This window comes from Bemisia tabaci, chromosome 1 (genome assembly GCF_918797505.1).
Source record: "Bemisia tabaci chromosome 1, PGI_BMITA_v3".
Taxonomy (NCBI): domain Eukaryota; kingdom Metazoa; phylum Arthropoda; class Insecta; order Hemiptera; family Aleyrodidae; genus Bemisia; species Bemisia tabaci.
Genome location: NC_092793.1, coordinates 53,471,363 through 53,495,087, shown reverse-complemented (window position 1 = coordinate 53,495,087; position 23,725 = coordinate 53,471,363). Strand labels below are relative to the sequence as shown.

Here is a 23,725-nt window from a genome sequence, read left to right as displayed (position 1 = left end):
CGAAGCCTGAAATGCATCCAAGCTTATTTATTAATTATTCTTCAACAACCATATTACTTATGCGTGTTTCGGTACACTATTTCCTCATCTTTAAGGTGAAAAGGTCCTTAAAGGTTTCCGAAAGCAATAAGATTCTTATGGCTTGAGAAGCCTTAAATTTTAAAGAAGGACTGCTCGTATGAATACGACCTTATTGTAAACAAAAAGATATCACTTTTACCTAAGGATTGACGATGGAACCGGAAGAGTTTGTGCTTCTGGGGGCGTTGCCAGGCCCTCCAGCAGGCTGATTGTTGAAATTGATAGACAAAGAAGACATACGGAATATGGAGTGATCCAATTGGTTGAAATGGTTGGTACCCATAGACTAAACTTTGAAGTAATGGACTAACTGTAGTTGGTCTCTCAAGGAGTTGCCGTTAGCTAGTCTTTATCTACATTTTAATGCCATATTTTGCAGGCTAAGCTGTATAGAAAATGGTAAAATGATTGATAAAAAATGGTGCCACAAGCCAAAAATAAATTAAACAAGTAATATTTCAAACTACATAATTTAGAGATGAGAAATAACAAAAAACTTCCAAGAAACAAAACAAACGTTTCGAATGCCAACAAAGTGCGGTCTACTTCAGTGCAGCAAGTGGAAACATTTTACAAAAAGAAATTTTAAAAAATAAATGAAAACTACAAAACCATGAGCAAACGTTTTGTAGCTTTTTTATATTTTTTTAAAGTCGTTTTCGTGGGTAAAATGTTTCCACTTGTTGCACTGAAGAAAACCGCAGTTTTTTGGCGGTCGAAACGTCTGTTTAGTTTCTTGTATTTAAGTTTTTTATTATTTCTCATCTCTATGTACCTAGTTTGAAATATTACTTACTTATTTAATTTATTTTGGCTGGTAGCTCGATTTTTTTTTTCAATAATTATACCGTGTTCTATTAGCTACCTTCTTTGTCTATTGCTACCATCCCCTTCCACCAATAGGATCCCTCACGAGAAGAACCGAGAGTTCCTCTAAAACTTCCAAAGCGTAGTTAATCTAAATAAAGGACAGCACTTTAGAATGGAAAAATTTCCATCCCTTTCCACCAATAAGAACCCTCCAAATCTCTTTAGTCTTCTTTGTCTATAGCTTTGTCTATCAATTTCAACAATCAGCCCGGGGGGGGGGGGGGGGGTCCGGGGTGCAGTATCCCGGGCGACGGAGTCGGGCATCGAGTCACGCTTGGGGCAGTTAGGTCTTTTCGTTTGTCACGGATATAAGGTTGCAAGTAATGCAAGCGACTCGTTGTCGACGCACTTGCACTCTCGCCATTGTTAGATAAGCATTGCATCGGATCGGATCGGAGCATCGCACGACCCGACGATGAACTGCGATCCGAGTCACTAGGAGAGGTCGCACATGATGTGGATACTTTTGAAGCCTTTATCTTCGTCGATACGAAACTTGGGAGTCTAACTAATGCGGTTCTCTTGTGAAATTTTATTTGAGAAACAGAGGCAGTCCAGCAATTTGGCAACACCGGATTTCGATAATCGATTCTTATCGGAGAACCTGGCTCCTCCAAGAATCGATACATTTACACAGGTTTAAATGGAGAAAATACAATGTTGCCAATTTGCTGAATCCGCCAATGTTGAGAAACGTCCCCTAAAAATCATGATGTGACGAAATAGCTCAAAGGTTTGCAGTCTCGATAAAGTATGTTACGTTCAGCTTGTTCGACTGTGCGACGCTGGGACTAAGTGGATCCTGGCAGGATCGGATTGTTAGGTTTCATGAAAAATAAAATAGATTTCGTGAAATATTTAGTGGCATTTCAGGAAACGCGGAGCATTAACAAGCGGGAAAGTTCTAATACTGTCGTATTAGAAAAGCGCTCAGGTGTTAGTAAATGTATTTAATGAAGAAAGGACGTATAAACTCCGTCGACTTGGCTGGGAAATGGAAATAAAACATCAGCTGATAGCAAACAAAGGTTACCAAGGAAACCGTAAACGCGTATTTTTGTTTCCCGAAAATGAGCTCACCGTTGAGCTCATCAGGCGCGTTTTTTTTAGGCTTCATTTGAGTTCAACGATCAATTTCGATAAGAATTACTCTACCGCTAAGAAATTTTCTTATAGACAAACGATCGAAACTACCTGCGCATTACGTTAAAAGCATAAAATACAGTTTTCACAGCTTTATTTATTTTAAAAATGGACCCCCCCCCCCCCCCCCCCCAAAAAAAAAGCCTACACATCGATGAGCTGGTGCGCCATTTAAACGCATTAGCACTAGTATACTAGTACTCAGAGGCAAGTCGAAGACAAAAAGCGCTGCCTACCGGCTGAGCGCTTAATACGATTTTACCTAGGTACATGGAATTTTTTTTCATGATTAAAGTACCTCTAGGTAGTCATTTTTAACAAGTCCAAGAGTACTAAATCGCCAAGTAAAAATTTTTACATTTCTTTTTTCTCTTAAATTTATATTTTGCTTTCAAGGAGGATTGCGTGCTCTTTCTGAGCCGCACGAACGAAGAGCAGGTGTATGGAATTATTTCCGTAAACCTCGCGCGCGTTCACAAAGAATGTGCAAATTGTTCTGCGCGACCAAATTGTGGTCCTATCCCAAAAAATCACGGAGACGGAAATTTTTGTTCTCTCTTCTTTCTCTTTTTTTAACTAGATGTTCCAGATATCAGATTTTCAACCCTTGTGAAATAATGGGACTTGGGCACATTCTAAAAGTAACAAGAAATTCCACACAATTTTGATCAGCACGTTGTTTTGGCCTCCTAGTGAAAAGTCAGTGTATTATAGAAAATTGTGGAGGCCTTGAACAATTTGCACTCCTGACAACGAGATCGAGCAGTTCAGTGTTCATGGCGAGACGAAAGGATATTACTTTTTTAGACAACTGGTGCACTCGAATGTGAGTTGCTTGCGGTTGCGCACCCAGCCCCTAAAAATATACTTGATATTTTTGAAATGCTTCACGGTCTCATGAAATCTCAATGAACAGGGTGTCTATAGCATCAGGATTTTTCCGATTCTATCAGGGGTTAATCCCGATTTTATCGGGGTTTGAGGAAAAATCTGTCGTAAAATCAGGATTTGAGAAAAATCGGCTGTCCAATCGGATTTTTTTTATGCTTTTGCTTAGGCTTATGCAGAAATTTTAATTTTTCTCCGCAAAAAATCAGGATATGGAAGAATTGGACCGCGTTAAACAGAAAGGAACCAAGCCACATCAGCCATTACCAAATTTAACTGGGAAATTTAATTTTTTACATGAAAACGGTTGTGCGGATTCCGTCGAAAATTTCAAGGAATTTGTTCTGTAAGTACTACAGAGAAAATTCACTGAAATTTGCACGAAAATTGAACGTTCTCTCGTAAAATATTAAAGTGCCCAGTTAAATTTGGCAGTAGCTGATGTGGCTCGGTTCTTATCTGTTAAACGCGGTCCAGTTATGAAATCAGGATTTCGCAGTCAAAAATCAGGATTTCATCAAGATTTCCTAAAATGAGAAAAAAACTTAGACACACTGTTAAAAATTTCCCTGAAATTTCTTGAATTTCGAATTTGAAATGTTTCAATGACAACACTGTGGCCCGGGTTGACCTCGGTGACCTCGCCGTGTTCATATTAGCCAACGCCAGCCCCATCGCACTCGCGCCATGCCCGCCGAGGAATTCACTGGTTTCACAATCAGAGCGCGATCCTCGGATTGGAATTGCTTTGACCTCTCTTCTTCAATTCGTGGGTCGTTCTCCGAGCGCAGGCGCAGAGGGGCCCGGTCCGTGTGACAAAATCCGGCCGTAATCGTGTGAGTCCTGTGCTGTGTCGCTTGCAGAAGTGAAAGGGTTCCATGCATCGATGTGTGGTCCCAAGTCCTCAATGACGTCACTGATACAGTCACCATCACCTTTGCAAAAACGAACGGCTAACAGACGCCCTTCAATACTCTGCTCTTAGCCAGAATTTCACGTAGAACACGATTCGCGCAACGAAAATGACTGAAACCAACTCCTAACGAAGATATTAACGTTTTTATTTCACATTGGTTAGGAGGAATTTGAACTGCCCGCTCACAAGAAACTCAAAGCTCTACGTGAGTCAAATCGCGCACTACAACGGTTTCAGCAAGCTTCTCAATCGAGCAATGTTCATTTCCCACCATGCGTTGTTCAAACTACGTGCGATTTTCTAAAACTGAGCCGAAGCGTCAAGATCGACGTTGCCAGAGTTTTATATCGTAAAGATTGTCATGATAACTTTTAACGCGCGATGTGAATCACGTAGAGCATTGAGTTTTTATGAGCGGATGGTTTGAATTCACGCATCAAGAATCATTAAGTAGGTATCTTCGTAAATAGTTGATTTTGGTCATTTTTGTTGTGCGCATCGTGTTTTACGTGAAATTTTGGATAAGGAACACAAATCAGAATGCTTTTGTACCTTGTCTAGTGGTCCATTCGCGAATTTAAAACATGTGTGCTGAACATTTTTGATGATAATTTACCGAATTTTGGTGCAACAGCCAATATTTTCCGAAGTTTAGTGCTGATTTTTAGAAATTTGACCTAGGAGCTGGGAAGTTTTTAATTTTCGATTAAACGGTAGAAAATGGACGATTGAATAGTCATAGTCGAAATTTAACAATCGATTGGTCGATCGCCAATCAAAAAATTCTACAGTCCGGCTGCGGAGGGCAAATATACTTTGCGCGTCGAGCAGGAGCAGGAGACATGGAGGCAAACACCAACAAACATACGTCAAGCCACTGATTAGGTGTGGTCGGTCGGGGCATTGGCCTCCGAGCAGTATATCGTAGGTTTGAGTCCTGCTCAGCGCGACTTTTTTATTCAGCGATGCCTCTGCTCGTGTATCCGAGTCTTATTCGCTCAGTGTCACCGGCGGTCCCGTCCTCCGTCGTTGCCAAATTTCCATTGATAAAACACAAATTTCCTGGTGAACTTATGAATATTTTCCTTCCAATTTCTCAGATAATTTTGTTCGCAATTTCACATGAAGTTCCTGAAAATTTCAAGGAAAAATATTCATAACTTTTCTTAAAAATAAACATTTATCGAAGGAAATTTGACGACCCTCGAATGTACATACGGCATTCTTCCTTAGCACGGCAGCGTACATACTGCTATGCTCAGGAAAAACGCCGCATGAGCTTTCGTATGTTGCCTTTCCTCTTAGAAAATATTCATTTTTGAAGCAAGTTACTATGACTTATTTTCCTTGATATTTACAGAAACTTCAGATCAAATTATACACACAATTTTATACGTTTTTCAAAATCGCGAAACAGTATAGAACCTTAGATTGGTCAGTACCTCTGGAAAACTTGCAATTAGTTGAAACTTATGCAAGTCAATCTGTAGTAGTTGATTCCACCCGGCCTTAGTCCCTGAAAATTTGAAAAACCTAGAGCATGGATGTGCCTTTCTCCTGATGACTAAGAACAAGTTTTAATGGAGTCTGGAGATGGCCGTAGGTTCCCAGTAGAATTTAAGCTAATTAAGGAGGAGGGGGACAAAGAAGGGGGAAGAAATCCGTTTTCAAAATACCTACCACGTAGAAGTGAATGTTTTTGTTCCGAACACCCAGAGGAAATTCGGGGGAAATAAACGACTTAGTTTTATCGATCTCCAGCATCACTAAAAAATTCCCTCGAATGAATTACGGTCAGGAATTTCTCCATAGTTGATCCTTGGGTAAAAGAGGACGAAATTAACTCAAACGCAAATGATATAAAAAAGCAAAAGATCCGTATAATCAAATAATAAGGAGACTGATTGTGAGTCGGCTTGCCAGATAAAAGAATCTCGTCCAGAAAACAGACATCCCACGAACACAGAAAGGAGGGTGCGCCATACCCTCAAACCTGTACCTGCTTTAAAATGATGGCCAATCTTGGGAATAATACCTTCATCAACGGAGCATCCCGAATAGATTAGATCTGGAGATTCCGTAGGAGCTATCACAACCACCCCAGAGCCGAAATGCCGGGGGCTCCGCCTTGAACAAAGGGAACCTCCAATTCTCCGGAAGACCCCCTTTCATTTCAAGGCCCTTGATTATATCATCACACAACTGAATAAGCCGCTCCTCGCGCACAAGTGGCATAATGGAGCTAAAATAAGGGCGAACAAAAATTTGTGTTGAGCTGTGACGAAGAATCTTGGTCTTCTGTTTGACAAACTGCGGGCTGATTGTTGAAATTTATAGACAAAGCACTGGAAAAAAAAACACATTGGCTCTAGAGTCCAGACTCTTAAAAACATCGACAAGAAGAATACTCTTGATTCAATCAGATTCAAGCTTAAATCAAGAACCCAGCCTCTTAATTTGAGCGGATTTCCTTTTGATTTAAGCTTAAATCTGATTGAATCAAGAGTATTTTTTCTTGTCAAATGTTTTCAAGAGTCTGGACTCTAGATCCAATGTGTTATTTTTCCAGTGAGCTATGAACAAAGAAAAAATTGGAACAAAGAAAAATGATTAGCACATGATTTTATGTGTCTCGAGGTTTATCTCAGCATGCACTTACTGTTCTCTTCGACATGACGGCAGTGTGCAGCGCCAAGAATCATTTATTCAATCCTCTTCCCTAATAAAAAACAGCCGTACATGCTTGTACGTCTCGGATGTATGGAAGGGTCTGTCCAGAAGCGCTCCAGAAGTTAACCCTCGTAAAACACCTCGCTTTCTCCCCTTACGGTGTTTTGCTCCTCTTTAATATTATCTCGACGGCGATCTCGACAGGTTCCAGCGGATTTTCCATCTCAACTTACGTTGAATTTTCAGAAGTATCCCAAAATAAAAAATCCAACAACAAGCCCTTTGCTACGTCGAACCCCAAACGTCTCGCTTCATCGAGCGGGCGAAGCAGTGACGGCCACGGCCGGATCGGATCGAAATCCGAAACCTTCGGGGGGTAAAACTTTCGACTCATCGATTAATCGATCTCCGCAAACCGCAAGAGCACATCCGATGCGGAGCTGGCGTTGATCGAGCCGATCCTTCTTAAGCAGTGCCAAGTCCCACGTACAGTGTTGCCAATCCGCTCTCCGTTTACAGATTCCACTGAATTTGCCTCTTAATTCGGTTGAATAATCGGCAACGAAGCCCAAATGTGCCGTCTAAACAAGGAGCAGGAATAAAACGCCGGTCTGGCCGCGGCATCGCATCGGCGCGGCGGTCGGAACCTGTTTTTCTTGTTTATGTCGCAGAATTAGCCGTAATCAGATTTGCTGTGAGCTCTCGGCTGGCCTCTCGAGAGACGAATCTGTAGGACAGGTGTTAAACGAATTCACCTAGTAATGATGTCCGCGTCGAAACCGGGCTCCGGTCTCGGGCGTCCTAAAACCATCGCCCTCTCGTTCCCGCGGCCAACTTAATGACGCTCCTTTGGAACCGCATCAAGTGGCCCGCCCGCGCGAGCCCGCTCCTGCGGGGTGATTTTTGAAACTGATGGACAAAACGATAGACAAAGAAGACATAGGAAGTATGGAGCGATCCTATTGGTTGACATGGTTGGCTCTTATAGACTAAGGAAGAAAATGATGGACTAACTGTCGGGTCTTCAATGGGTTGCCGTTAGTTAGTCTATTACCTACCTCCTATGTCCATTGCCACCACCTGCTTCCACCAATAGGATCCCTCCAAATCCCTTTTGTCATCTTTGTCTATAAGTTTCAATAATCGGTCCGCTGGGGCGCTGCGCTCCACAGTGGATCGAGTCATTAGAGAGGTCGAGCATGACATTTTTGCTAAACTGCATATTTTGATTTTATTTCATCATATTTTCAACGTTGAGGGATGCTTCTGGTAGAAAATTTCACGAGGAAACCAATGAAACCACTTTCAGAACCTCTAAATTTTGTATAAACGGAGTTGTAACAGGGTGTCTGCAAGTCCGGGATTTCCGGAAATAGTACTGATTTTTCAAGGGCGGTCCGGAAGTACTGAAAAAGTGCGGAAAGTCCGCAAGAAGGTCCGGAATTTATTTCATGTTTTGTCATTTTTGTCGCATTTTAAGCGAGGAATTCAAATCTTTGAAATTCTTCGAATTTCTTCAATTGGAGGTACTGAAAAAGTACTGAATTTTTCTGTTAAGAAGGTACTGAATTTCTTAGGAATGTACTGACAAAGTATCGCAGAAATATTGACTTTTGGCCAGCCTATTTTAGTAGACACCCTGTTATGAGCGTTTAAAGTTTTCAAATTCTGTCCGACCTCTCCTATTGACTCGGTTCAGTGTGCGCCGCACAGTGAATCGAGGCAGTGGGAGAGGTCGGACAAAATTTGGAAACTTTAAACGCTGATAACTCCGTTTATACGAAGCTTTGAGGTTCTCAAGGTTGTTCTATTGGTTTCCTCGTAAAATTTTCTTGCTTTAGCACCCCGTGAAATTTAAAATGTGACAAAATAAACCTCAAAAATTGCAGTTCTAGTCAGTAATTCATGTCCGACCTCTCTAATTATCTCGATCCACTGTGCGCCGGTCAGAAGCGATCCGCCTGACGCGATGACCCCAAGTGTGAAGCGAGAGAATGCTTCGCTGTAACCATGCACGCAGACGCTGAGGAACAGTTAGCCAAATATTTGTTACTTAATGTCCATCGAGCTTTGAGGAATGTCGAGCAGCTTGCTGCCGTATAGTAACGAAAAGCACAGTACGCAGTACCAAAATTTTGTGTTATGGGAAGTAAAACGCAAAATAACCAATGCCTTCGGTTGAGTTTGGGGTTTACTAGCCTCTTTGATGTTCTCTGCGCTAAATTAAACGCAAAATGTACCGAAGTCAACACAAAATTTTGGTTGGTTTGTGTTCCATTTCCTATATTAACCAAAAGTAACGCAAGACCACAAATATGTTTTATCAGTGCACCTACCGATTTTGGGATTTTCCTTTTCAAAAATCAACCTATTTTAATTTGAAGAATCGGCTGGCAACTATCAAAACTGCCAACTAATTGTAAGTCGGTATAATTAAACGAGAAATAAAACAATCGTTCCTCCTGAAGTGGAGAAATTATGAAGTTGACTATTTGCCTGGGAATTTTGTCAGATGCTCAGATATTTAATGACATTTCATGAACTTCATTATTTTCTTTCATTTTTTGACTATTTGCCCAGACGTTTGCCTTTTGAGGCAAATGCCTGACTTGGCTGATTGCCTGCGGCACATATTAACTTCACGGATGCCCCTCGTATGAATCTCTCCTCGTATCGTATGTCGGTCATTCGAGATGACAGTGAAGTTTGAAATTACGTTCAGAACAGACAACGCTGTTCTCGTCATCCGTCACGATCACGATATGGAAGCGAGAGGGCACCGTACGGGTCACACAGGTGCCCTGACTGCCATGTGTTGAGCTGCGCAAGTGATAGTGCCAAGGTCATGAGAAATACCCCGCCGCCCGGCGCCAAGCCCTTTGCTTCTTTTTTACACTCACAACTTTTTTATCGCCTTCGAGGGGAACAAATTCCTCCAGTACGAGACGAAAGGGGAGGATGTATTCTATCGAGTCTATTAGGTTGGCTGACTTTTTGGGCCCCAAGAGCTACATCACCTGCTGATCAAATCTAACCTCCAAATTTTCGAGTTATCCATACTCTCCCTATGAAGGTACACTCTAATTCGTAGATTTTCACCATCATCGATCGATCCTTGAAACCCTATGTTGAGAAAAAGAGCAAAAGACCATCGGTTTCACAGCTCACGGAATCGTGTTTTGATGGTTCATGCTCAAAAAATATCATAGAGTAACAATTGAGACTTTAAGTGTGTCTAATGACCTATGGAACGGAGCTTTTCATAGAAGCCGCCTTCAGTTCTCTCATACTCTCCGAAAGCACGCAAGTCCTATTTATTGCATATCCACACAATGGTGGAAATCATGGTCTCTTTTCCGATGACTTAGAGACTTTAATGCAGAGTTGAAAAGTCGGTCGGGACCGAACGCACGGTACAACAACTATTCTGACATCCAAGTAAGTAAAATCACGTGCCCGCAGGATGCAAGAGAGTATTGTCTCTTTTCCGGACCCGGAGACTTAAACGCAGAGTAGAAAAGTTGAGGCGAAACGCGTGATGCGACTATTCAACTCATACGTTAGTCTGGCAAAGCGCGAAGTACAGTACTGCTGTGCTTCACTTTTTAACCAATATGCAAAGATGTTCACTATAAAATTAGCGAGAAGCTGAGATGACTCTGACTTAAATGCATCATTCACGTAAAATGATTCTACAAACAATCTCGGCAATATTTTCGCGACAGAAAGATCACGAAAATGAGAATTATGTCCTGTTTTCCGGATTCCTTCCGCAGTGTGCTTGAATAGAAGCCGGGTCGAGTTTTCGGGGCTCTGTGGCCCGGTTGCTGGCCTTAGTCAAGGCTCCAAAGTTGACCTCGAGCCTTGGCCGCCTCGTCTGGGTATCGCGGTCAGACAGCGTGGTTCATGCACTCTCGCCAGCCAGCAGCAACAACGGCACGGACCTCGGACCCACCAATGACAAGTGCGGAGCGGCAGTGATGAATGAAAGCTGTAATAACGAGAATCAGGACGGCTGCCGCGGTGCGGTGGCGGTGGGTGCTACCGACTGCCGCTACGTGTTCCGAGGTTTGGAAACGGAGCGTGGGCCCCTGTCATTATTTTGTAAGGAGGCCAAATTGGATCGGCTCGTTTGTTGGCCCTCTCTCTCGCGTTTCCGTAAAGCGCGTTACATTTCGTGATTTGGCACTCTCATTGCATGGAGCATGCATGGTGCTCAAGTCATTTTATACTGTGAGTAAAGACAATGTGAATCCAGTTCTGATTGGTTCCCTTATTTTAAGCCTTCACCGTGTCACAAAAGGGAATAAAGATTACATTTTCACCAATTGCAATGATTATAAACCGGAATATACCGGGGAATTGGGGGTATGGCAAGGAACAAGTGGAATGAGAGAGGGAACGGAGATAGGAATTCGGAAATGTGATGATCCAAGATGAAAAAAAAAGTCCGAATGGTGTAATCTTTATTCCCGTTTGTGACATCCATAAGCAGCGTTGTCTCGACTCTCTCTATAAAGGGACTCTACATGGTGGTATAGGATCGGTTTTGACAAGTTTGTTGTTGATTTAGGCTTTCTTACCGATTAGAGTCCCTCTATAGGGAGAGTTGAGGCAACGCGGCTCATGGATGTCACAAACGGGAATAAAGATAACACAATTAGAACGTTTTTCGTAATCTTTGATCAACGCATTACCAAATTCTTGTTTCCGTTCCCTCTCTCCTTCCGTTTGTTCCTTGTCGTGCTCCTAAACTCCCCGGTCCATTCCAATTTATAATTTTTGCAGTTGGAGAAAATGTAATATTCATTCCCATTTGTGACACTGTGGAGGCCGAAATTACGGGAACCAATCAGAAATAGGTAGATTCGAATTGTTTTTACTCTCAGTATAAAGGGACTCTATAGTTCTGACAATGGGCCTGTTGCAAACTTCAGTTAGAGCAAAAGTAAAATTCGGTTCCCTGCAGAAAGTGGCTCAAAAAACACGATGAGCGCGTAAGAAAAGTCTAAAATACACTCCTTGCTTCACAATCTGCGTAACAAACATGCGGTTTTTTAAGCTTTCCGCTTCATACACCGCATATTTCTTACGCAGATTATGAAGCAAGGAGTGTATGTCTGACTTTTCTGATGCGTTCATCGTGATTTTTAAGCCATTTCAAGAAGAAATATTTCCTATTTGGCTCTAGCTAATGTTAGCTAAAGGCATATTCTTGTCTAGTTTCTGTATACCTGCGCGTTACTGACTCGATCCTTTCGCGGAAATTTTCAAAACTCAGCTGCGCTGCGACATCTAACGACCGCGAACCGTGGTCAACCATGTCACCTATTGAAATCCTGTTTACCTATTTTTTAGCTCGTTTGAAACCGAAGACAGTCCTCAACAAACTATCTTGTCAAAGAGCAGCACTCAGCAAACAAAGCTGTTAAATCAACAAATCTTCTCCCCTTTCCTTGGCTTTCGATTCGGAAATGGAAAGGCTCGTCGTCCCAACCCCGCACCAGTCGGGTGCGGCGCTAAGCAGAACAAACAATTCCTTTCTTCTCCCTCTGCAGCGAAAAACTAAATAAAAAAATAAGAAAAAACCGCTCCATGCAGGGTTGCATTTCTGTTGAGAGCTGCCCACTTTATCGAATTGTGTGCAGGGTATACGCTAGAGATTTTTGGAAAAGCGGCAGACATACCAGCTCCTCCGAACAGTGCGATCCAATCTTCCAACATGTTGCACGCTTCTTCTTTTTCTTCTCTCCCTCAGGACCGCAGTAGGCTGTTGCCAAGTAGGACGCTACCCTCTCAGTTTTTACTTTTTTAATTTATTTTTTCCCAGAAAACTGAGTTTTTTACATTCGAGCCTCGATTCTGGGGCGGTCATTCGATCAATCGATGCCATGAAAATAAATCAGCATGAAAATATAACGCACTCAGAATTCATCACACGCAATTTTATCAGCCGCAAGTGAAAATGTCAACATTTTGTTCTAGCCTTCGTATCTTTATTACTACTTAGAACTAAGACGATTTTACTTTTACATACTTGTATTTATTTATGTATGCGTTAAAATATTAAAGAAACTTGACCGAACCATGAACCGAATTCCCTAAGTAGTATTTCATTTAAACTAAGTAATTTTAAATGTTAGATAATCATCCAAGGTTAAAAGACGTCCAATTTTTAGAAAGATTCGATCAACTTGATTAATACGTATCATGTTAAACGTGTGCACGTATTGAATCCTTTCTGTTGACCTTCATCCATAGGTCTTGTTCCAATATTTTTTGCTACTAATTTTAGACTTGGGGCTGTAAAAAATTTAAATTTCTTACAGGTTTGAATGATGAACGGACGCCATTTTAAGAGTAAGAAATCACGCAACCTTGCTGATCCGTAATTACGCCATTGGAACGGACGCATCCGATTTGGGCGAGTCTTTTTCAGCGAGCCTCATGGCCTCGCAGTTCGCACGTAGTAATCTGCGGCATTAATCGCTCGTTCGGCTCCGAAATTGATCGTCTCCTCATTTGCAACTGGTTTTTTTGTCTTTGTGTCGGTCATAAATGGGGAACCGGAAAATGATGGCCTCCGAGCTTAATCCCGTCGGTCTCCTGAGCGGATGAGCTAATGAGCTGAAAATACTCATCGATGTGTTGATTGTCACTGTGGATCTCGCTTTGAGGACCTTAATGGCACCGAGTGTCTCAAAGCAGTGGTGAGGGGAGGGGGACAGAAAAATTTAAATCCAATGAAATCGTTCGGTTTCTTTGTTTTGAGCATTTTTCGCAAAATATATAGAACGGCAGAAATTTCTCAAAGGTCACTACCCGCAGCTAATCCTCAGCGATTTCCGCTCCAAGTCCTCCTCTCAAAGCGTTTTGACGGCGAAAAATCAGCGTGGCGCTGGAATTTTGCGCAATTGACTCAACTTGTTAAAATGTGTTTATACACGAAAATCCTGATAAATCCCGCTTCCGCCAATGGTTATCGTTCAGCGATCCTATCAAGTTAAAAATTGAGTATTTTTTAAAAAATTTACTACAGGTCAAAAAATAAACCTAGAGATTTGTTTTTTTTAGAAAGAAAATATCGCATTCGAGTGCAGTTTCGATATCAGTATCGAATGCGATGTTTTCTCTCTAAAAAAAACCACGCCTTTATTACGTTGAATGTCTTTGTTAAAATTGGTAAGTGAGTGCTGTAGTCTCCCGACAACAGAATTGCGATCTCAAAATTGAAGAAAAATGACGAGTAGCTGAAAAAATGGAACTAATTGATGCGATATATCGCATGCCGTTCTGACACAAAATATGGCGTTCATCGAATCACCTTAATCCTTAATGTGATTGAGTCATTCGAAAACTTTACCATAAATTGTCTTTCGCCCAGCAATTACCGTAAATCTCATTCGGCTCGTGGGTATTAAATTAAGATACGCTATTGATTGAGAATCGAGTTAAAGAAGGATTTAGAGAAATCGGCGCGGCGCTACGTGCGGTTTTGCTTGGGGGGGCTTCGCTCCCAGCGCGTTTTTTGTTTGAATGCGCAGGTTTAGTCATTTTAGTAGTTTCAAATGACCCGCGCATCCACCTTGGGAAAAGTGTATTTTCCGAAGAGGGCAAATCAACCTGGTTGTATTTTTGGTTCACTTTTGGCGAAGCTTACGTACCATCAAGAACTTTTCAATTAAATCTCCACTTAGAACCAGTTTGCCCAGGAACATTCTTCCCATGACGCTCGTCCAATCAGCTCGAGCAGTGGCGCGGTGTGAACGATCGAATATCGATATTTCCCCGTTTGAAGCTATGGTATAGAATCGATTATTCAGGTATTCGTTGCGAACACCCTGTTTATCGATCCTTGCCCGTAGGTTTAAATGGCAGATCTTAAGATAAATCGCGATGCACTGCTCTTGAGTCCCTCTCGGCCTAAGCGCGATTATTTTTGTGTATTTTGTTTTTGTAACTATTTCCTTATTTTCAACGGTTGTGAAGGTTACAGCATGCCATGTTTGTAGAGGATCTAAGAGGTAAAGGTTCAAAACCTCATCGAGTTGACATGTAATGTGTGACTGAAATCTTGCTCTGCGGCCAGTGGGTGCGCCTCAGAGCATAACTAGAACGCTTGCGTCGCACAAGCGGAACAACACTACGGAAGTATGTTATTCGGCGTATTTATATACACATGTTTCCGAGCCATGCGTGGCTAATCTGTATCAACAGCACACATCGGATACGGCTAACTTGTCGAGATGAACTTTTAATACTGGCTTGACCCGGGACGAGTAGCAAGCACCCATGGAAAAGGTGTGCGACTCAACAGCAAAAAAATAATAATTAATAAAAAAATAAAATCCTCTAATTGTGCCCGGTGTGCGATTTGGGCGTCGAAAACGCTCAAGTGCATACCCTGCTTTAGAGTTGACTTTGATTTCAGCTGGAGCTAGTATCTGAGAAATTGGGTGTGGCTAAATGTAGGCAATTTTAGCTAGGAAAAATCTAATCAATTTTCAATTTCTTTTTCATTTAGCCATTTGCATTCAAGTGAAGGGCATCAAGAGGGGGGGGGGGGGGGCAAACACCTGTACCTATATGTAATCTTCGCAACAAAAATTGTGATTAGTTTTACTCAGTGAACTTTTTACGGACCGACGAAAGTTGCCCTTCTCCCGTGTGAGCTGTTCCCGCTTTTACGCCAATTCGTCATCCTCCGGCCAAAGTATCACAAGCGCCATGAGACGTTTAAAAATTTCCGCCGTCATTTTATTTTTTTTTTCAGAGAAATTGTTCGACGAAGCTGTCTGAGAATTTCGCTGAACTTTTTTTGTACCTACAATACACTTAAGTCGCTTCTACAGCGCGCCCGGGCGCTCTGCGACACCTAATCGCCACTCTCGTCCATTGACCCAGAGGTCATCTGGTAAATTGCATCTTTTCATTTCATCTTCAATGCCACCTATCTACGATTTTGCTGGACGTCCCCTGCGTCATCTCCCAGGAGGAACTCAATAGAATTTTTTGAATTTTCTTTGTGCTGCCGATAAAATCCATAGAAATTTTCAAACAGATTCAACCAAGAATTGCTTTGTAAAAAAATAAAATGGCGGCGGGGATTTTTAAACATAGTTTGGCGCTTGTGATAGTTTGGCCGAGAGGTGATGAATTATCAAAAATAACGATCGCAGGACTTGTTAAAATTTTCATTTGGAATAGCCTTAAACGGAGTGCTTTGTCGTGGAACCAGCAAAATTGAGCAGAACTTTGGTGCGGAAAAAGTCGTTTTTATTCCGAGCGAAGAAGAAGGTGCGGCTCATGCGAGGATCAATAATTATACAATTGCCGACCACGTCGCGTCGGTCGTTGGCCAGCCGACGAGCCCAGCCACAGCGTTGCCGTCGAAGACCAGCGGAGTCCCTGATTGTCCGGGGCCTTTGTCAGGAAGCAGAGGAGTTTCTGGTCGGAGCGGCTAGCGTGTAGACAATTTCTAATTTTAAGTGAAAGTTGTCGGTCAGTGGTCGCCGCGCCGGCCGCCGCCGCGAGCGAACCGCAACCGGTGGTCGGTGCCCACTCCCGACAGTCAACAGTCAACACCCTCCTGGTCACCGCTCACCCGCACGGAGAGATTCAATTGAATCGTTACCTTCCAGCTGGGAGCGCCGTTAACACGCTTGGCTAGTTTTGCAGGCTCGGAGCTGTCGCAGATATTCATGGGTCCCTATACATCCTGGAAACCGGAAGTATCTACCCGGACCGGTGCGCTGCGGTGGGGAAGAGGGAAAAAAGGGACGCGAGAAGCCCTCTGTAATATTTTGCACGCAGCGAATAGAAATTGTAGTTTTATAAGGAGACAATAGACCAGTAGATTGTATTCGATACATCGAACAGGTGAGATTGTATCGATATCGATTGTTTCAACATGTAAACGTAGCCTTAAAAGTCAATTTAGATTTCTGAGGGAACGGGTCTTTGTCGATTGATTCTTTATTCCTCCGAGTGCCAAATGGTCATGAGTATAGTGAAATCGTCAGGAATTTACTCATTTTCAGCTTTTCCAATTGAAATCCTCAAATTTTTGTTTAATGTTTTGTTCTACTGTTTTGAACCAAGCGATACATCGAACCACAATTGAAGACGATACATGTGGAATCTCGGCTTTCGGCCCCCAGCCCTGTACTACTACCACCACCGCCACTACCATGATTTAAAACGCGAATATTTTCAGGGCCGATTTTTGGGATCAAAGTAAGGCTCTTTTGTTCTGAAGCGTTTGTCCAAAAAATTTCCCCTTCAGAGTTACAGGCCTCCTCCGAAATTCCCTTTATTTTATGATTTCGGTTTTTTTAAAGGTCAGAGAGTATCTCAGCCGAATCTCCTCTCGAATGATTCCGAAGTTCAACTCCTTTACGTCCTACGTTTATAATAAAGTCGCCCGTCATTTTAGACTAAAACTGCCTATCACAGTAATCGCCACGCTTTAGAAGAAAATAGCGGATCCGTAGCGCAGCGTTGCTAGCTGCTTGTAGCGTTTATGCCACACGCAAATCAAGGTTACTCGACCGTTGAAGCAAACAATTCTTGGTGACGCACTCTACCGTGCCGAACCAGTAGCCCCTTTCCTCAATGAGTTTCCGTTGGAGTTACGTGGTATCAGTGGCGTAGCGTTTTCCGCGATGAATCGATTAATCTGCTATTCAAACCTATGGAAAAGGATCGATGAATCCGCAACGAACACCTCAATAATCGATTCTTTAGCATTGGAATAGTATCGATAGTCCAGGGTGTCTACAGGTCCGGAATTTGCGGAAAGTCTGGAAATAGTACTAATTTTTTAAGGGCGGTCCGGAAGTACTAAAAAATTACAGAAATTCCGCAAGAAGGTCCGGAATTTGTTTCATTTTTGGTCATTTTTGTCGCAATTTGAGCGAGAAATTCAAATTTTTGCATTTTTTCAAGTTTTGTTAATTGGAGGCACCGAAAAAGTACCGAATTTTTCTGTTGAAAAGGTACTGAATTTCTCTGGAATGTACTTACTGAAAAAGTACTGTAAAAATACTGATTTTCGGCCAGCCTGTTTCAGTAGACACCCTGATAGTCTATGATTCACGCTCGTCCCCGGTGGTAATTCCAAAATCAGCGGCCCGAATATTACATCTAGACATGTGGATATCCAATCGGAACGGGCTGTATATTTCATGGTTGAGATCGGACATTACCTCGCATCGATATAGAGTCAATAATCGGGCTGCACCAGGGCGGCATTTCACGGACGCCGAGCCGCGAGCGCTGTAAGCCGCGGGCATCCGTGACGGAGAGATTGTGGACACGCAATGGAGCTTGTTTCGGAAGTGGACGCAGCGACATCCGGAGAATTCTGCCGCGTAATCTCTGGAATCCTGTTGGGATGCACGTTGCGCATGCGCCGTGCCGTACGAGCGCTTCCTCCCATCAGGGACGACGCTCATTCACTCAAAAGGCCCGAAACAATTGACACAGCTTTCATTCAAGAGCGTTATTTTACCGCACGAGCTTTAGAGAGTACCTGTGCGCGAGGATATGCCTTATAAGGAGTCTAGTCGTTCGTCTCAATGAAATTCTTCACTGCAAAAGGAGAGCATGCGAGTTCTTCTTTATGAAAGGTTGCATGGACGTGTAGTAAAATTTTGTTTACCCTATCGATGGTGAAAATCCCAAACCACGTATCTCGGTTTGCAACGTCGCAGACTTCCTCCTATACTTTATTTTTTTTGTTACTGAGAGTCAATTTTTTAAAGTCGTGCGATTTTCCTTCTCCGTGCGAAAGAAAATTCTTTGAAAGCTTCAAAAAATGGCGTTGATTTGCTCTCTTTAAAAAAAAAGGGGGGGGGGGGACGGAGATTTCATCGTCGCTGTGGTTTTTCGCATGACCAGTCCGGACGCACAGAATAACTCCAGGCCAATAATTACCGATCCTCTTCCGAGGTTGATTTTTTTCTTTCTTTCTTTTCGACGCTGACACTTAAACACTTATTTTATAGATAATTAATCGTACTCTTCGTGTAAATTAAGTTTCATTGCGGTGGAGAAATAATTTAACTTGTTTATTTTTTTGTTCGCAGGTATGATTATTGCCGCAATCACTCTGTATTGAGCCTCCGTGCTGAAAACTTTGTGAGTAAAATTAGCTCCAGTTTTCCTTATGCCCTGAAAATGTTCGGTAATTTTATTTGTCACGCTTCTGCCACCCACCAAAAACCAATACATTTAAAGTCTTGATGTCTTGACAACGATGGTGTCTCGGCTCCTGAGGTCGGGCCGTTTCACCCTGGAGTACCCTTTATTTAATTTAATTAACTATTTTAACCTAACTCGAGGTCAGTAAACACCTCTACTTAATTCTACTTCTGTCAAGATCGACGCAAGATGAATAAAGATGTATGCCAACGCAAAATGGAAAGAGCAATGAATGACGAGAGGAATTTTTTACGGTAACAAAGAAAAGCGCTTCTCATCTTAAAACGAGTTAAATTTCTCTTTAATTTCAGTTTGACAGTGCCAGTCGCAAGCCTCGCTTTTGTCTTTGTCCTCATCTCACGCCGAGTTGAATCCTATTCTTCCTTCGCATTCCATTATCATTAAGAACCCATTGCGCAGTGAGCAGAGTTCCCGGTTCATTTTAGAAATTAGCCCTTTTCTCATATACTCTCATCGGGTATAGGGAAATGTCTCAACATCAGCAACACCGTTCATGAGGTATTTTAGTTTGACGGTTACAATTCCAGGAAGCACAGGAAAGCTAGCGGTTTAGACAATTGTCGAAGTGTTAAATTGAAATAGGGACTTTCAATCAAGACAATGTAATAGACATAGAAAATAATTGCGAAAAGGTCAGAGGAATTTTATCGAAACAATTTCATTAAGAGGAATTTTAGAGGATTATCCGTGCGGAAAAATACTGAGCGTAGATATTTTTCCCTCTTCTGTAGAATTCTATGTTGAATTAAGAGATAAATCTAAAAATGAAGCGTGTATGTATTACTGATTTGCAAAATTGCGTTACTTCACCGTCGATTTTTGCTGAGAATAACCTCGAGAGCATGCGGGCTGCTGAAAAATACAAACTCATTCACCATTTCTTGAATTTACGAAACTAATTGTCATCCTAATATAATCGACTTGAAAGCTCGAACGACCACTGTCGGTAAAAATAAAAGTAAAAGAAAATTGGTTACGTATAAATAATGACAGAATTTGAAGCCTCTGAAGCTAGCTTAGGGGTCGGTGTAACAAGTACTCGCGTATAAATTCAACCTTGGGCTCTGCCTGCTCTCGAACAAAACTATTTCCCATTAGAGTTGGCTCATTATAAAGTAAAACTTAAGTAATTACGACTTATCATTGACGTGCAGGGTCAGTAAATCCTAGATCACGCAAGAATCACCGGCCTAGTGGAAAGCTCTGAAATTTTTTTCTCGTCCGGGTGGTCCGAAAATCGCAATTGTTGCTTCAAATTTAAAAATTCTGGAAGCTTTCCACAATTTTACCGTCAATGTTTCCGCCTTTTTCGAAAAATTCGTGGAAACTGCCGAAATGGTGGTTACTTACCCCTTCAATTTTAAAAATTTTGGTGCGGAAGCCTCCTTTCATAGTTTACCCCCAAAGAAAGAAAGAATAGGAAAGTCGATACTTTTTGTGGTGAGGTTATAAATTATTGTGGAAGTATTTGCTGCTGCAAATTGCAGATAATGGAAAAATCACGGTAGATTGTCGACCTTAGGTCTACGCTTCATTATTCTGGACTCTGTGTCCTGTAATTACCCTCGTCTAAGGAAAAATATGTTTCTCAATTTCAAAGATTCGGAAACTCGGATTTTGTTTCTCTTTATTTGAGGGTCGAGAAAAAGAAAAAATTGGCCTCCGGCCAATTTATGCGCGGCGCTTCGCGCCGCGTACCGGCGCTACGCGCCGGCATTTGGGGGGCTTCGCCCCCCCATCCGCTTAGCGGATTGGTGCGGGGACCGCACGGAACTTTCTCGCTCGAGCCGGCGCTTCGCGCCGGCATTGACACTTTTACTGGAATATTTAGAAAAATACTGCCAATTTTACAAAATCATAAAGTTTGATTGGGATTTTGATCACAGGATAATAGTTATGAAATTTTTATTCAAACCACTGAACTTTATTGTAAATGTCTTCGCGATATGTGATGAATTCAAATATTCGGACTCGACTTGTTGATTTTATGAGGCATCTTCAATTAAATATGTAATTGATTAACAAAGTCTCCTGTCAAAGATGGCGATCCGTAAAAATCTTAGCTTTTCTACGATTCATTAGGATCCATTAGATTCATTGACATCATACTTCAGATACGATTTTATATTATAATCTCTCCCTAAGCACGGTCAAAAGCCATCAAATATCTACTTGAATGGGTAGAATGACTATTCGATGTTCAAATAGTCTTAAAACTAAACGGTTTTCGCTTAGCATCTCCCAAATTTTAAATTTGGCGGGCGAATCTACCTGCTGGAAGGTTCACCACACGCCCGCCAGGAGCGCCATCTCCTTACCGCGTATCCCTGTAATTCAAAGCGAAAACAATAGAGAGCGCTGAGAGCGCCATCTCCTCGCTGCTGTTGACAAACGTCAACACGTCGTTCTAACAATTTATAACCTCCTTTATTAAGTAACAAGCATTAAATCAGTCATATTTGTGCCGTATTATTATTATATTATATTTGTACTTAGTACCTCGTAAAAAGGAACCGCGAAAGATGGAATCTGCCGGGATTCTAAATTCATTAACAACAAACCTATTAGTATTTAATAAAGATGTAAGTGTCAGTTCTTCTGTCAGCTTGATAACTCATAGTAACTATATATTGTAAGTACCTACCTAATTAGTTGTCTAATTTTGCTTGGTGTATACCTACGGAGTAATTTTGGAAATAGTATATGATGCATTATATAATGCATTTGAATTCCTAGGTTTCACCTGACTCAAAGCGTTTGCTGCTATTATCTAGAAGCGTTCCGACTCATTTATCAGAGAATTGAGCGTTTCCTATCGGCCCCTCTGCAATTATGAGATTAGTCCAAGAATCCTTTAGGAACTTAAATTAATGACTCAGATGGTGCTTTTGAGCCAACTTTCAAAGAATTAAAGGCATTTTTTCAAAATCTACAGTCCATGAGCTCTCCGTGTGACCGAAGTGCTCTCCTCGCTATATGACGCGTAACCCTTCAATTTTTAGTTTAGTCCAAAGACCTCATAGGAACTTACATTATTGAACCAGGTGGTGCTCTTATGCCAACTTTCGAAGAAATGAAAGGCATTTTTTTTCAAATTTACAGTCTTTGAAAATGAGTTGTTTGTGTGATGTCGCGGAGCAAAGTGCCCTACTTTTGGGCCTCGTAATCCCTTGAATTTTGAGTTTAGTCCAAAGATCTTTTAGGAACTTAAATTAATGACCCAGGTGATGTGCTTGATGCCCACTTTTAAAGAATTAAAGGCATTTTTCAAAATTTACGGTCCCTCAAAATGAGCTTTCCGTGTGATTTTGTTGAAAATGGACCTTTAACCCAATTTGACCCTAGCCCCCCCAAATTTTAGCGTACCCCAAAATCGTTGGACGTGCATAAGGAGACCATAAATATGGTGTTCTGTGAGAATTTTGAATGAAATCGAACAGATAGATTCTGAGATATCGCTGTAGACAGATTTGGGGGACGCCACACGGACGGACACACATTTTTTCAAGTATGGTTATTTTTACTCCTGGGACCTTAAAACGTCTAGAAATGATGAAATTTCAACTTTTTTTTTTTTTTTTTTTTTGGAGGATGACAATACTTCCTCTCTACCCTAGAGAGTAATAAAACGGAAGAAGAAATTGCGTCCAAATTCTCTGTGATTTTACTTGAAATCATTTAGGAATACCCCGGAAGCTTTGCAGAAAAACTGGATAGCTTTTTAAAAAACACCGATAAAAAAAACACGAGGAGAGTTGTTTAACCTTGCCATCGAAGTTAAGTACGCTTCTTTTCGCGTGGAGCCTTCAATATTGGAATTCATTCACGTCAGGCGCGAGGAGATAACTATTCGACCACGGGTGTAATCATATTGCCGCTCCGCTGGATTGAAGGCGCGTCAAACTATGAAGATGTCTTGACCGCGCTACCCCGACCCAGGCTGGCGCGAGGATGAAATAATCGCCGCAAAACGAGGACTGCGCGTAATTATTCTTGACTCTCTGTCCAGTTTATGCCATAATTCAAGGAAAAATAACTATCTAATTGCTACGATTCAGAAACTGGGACCGGGTTGAATTTTTTTTGCTAAGAAAACAAATAAAATAGAACGGAGACAAATATCGCATCGAAATTTTTTGTTCCCTTATTTAAAATCAATTCGGTAAACACCCGGAGATTTTTCAAAGAAACTGTGAATAGCTTTTTTAAAAACACCGATAAGAAGTAAAACATAAATAGAGGTGGGCAACGTTTCAATCGGAGATAAATACGCTTTTTCACGTGGAGCCCTCGATATTGAAACTCTTTCACGGCAGGAGTGACGAGATAACTATTCGACCACGGGTGCAAGCATATTGCCGCTCCGCTGGATTGAAGGCGCGTTACTTTGCGACGATGACAAGACCACGTTTTCTGCGCTCACTGGCGCGGCACGAGTAGTGGCGCTGCCAAACAAGTGTAGCCCTTCTGCTGAATTTGACTCCTCGTCCTTTCAGCATCCAATGGTTTCAAGCCTTTCTGCGGTTTTAGCATCAGCCAACCTTTAAGGAAAATAATTTAGGTTCCTCAGGTAAAGTTTGAGAAAAACCTATTGAAAGAATTTTAAAAAATCCATAAAAACCGAGTAGTTCTCGGAAGAATAACGGATGTTAGAAAAACGCGTTTAATCTAAAGACATTGTATTTAAAAATGATTCGATTCGTATCTGACAATGATAAAGCAATTGTCATTGAATACTGTCACTTCGGATAATGAACGCTGTTGCCAGGTTCAAGGCCTTGCTGCTCCCTAACTCATGACCAATAACCCAACTTGCTACGTATATTCGGAAGCTGTTAAATCGTCGCCCTCCTGACAAAAAGGCGTAACTACGCACTGAGATGAACCCGGAAACGCATTAAATTGTACGGGCAACAAGGTTCATTGCAAAAT

General features: G+C 41.8%; 1 protein-coding gene across 2 annotated transcripts in view; it reads left to right on the top strand.

The window, feature by feature from the left end:
- LOC109044758 (uncharacterized) overlaps nt 1-23,725 on the top strand; it is a 91,992-nt gene that overhangs the window by 1,673 nt on the left and 66,594 nt on the right. Inside the window, exon 2 of one of the 2 annotated variants that reach the window (XM_072303159.1) lies at nt 18,658-18,709. The exons of the other annotated variant lie outside the window; for it this stretch is intronic. The gene's annotated coding sequence lies outside the window, so the exon portion shown is untranslated. The remainder of the gene's footprint in view (nt 1-18,657; nt 18,710-23,725) is intronic. 2 annotated transcript variants of the gene reach the window in all.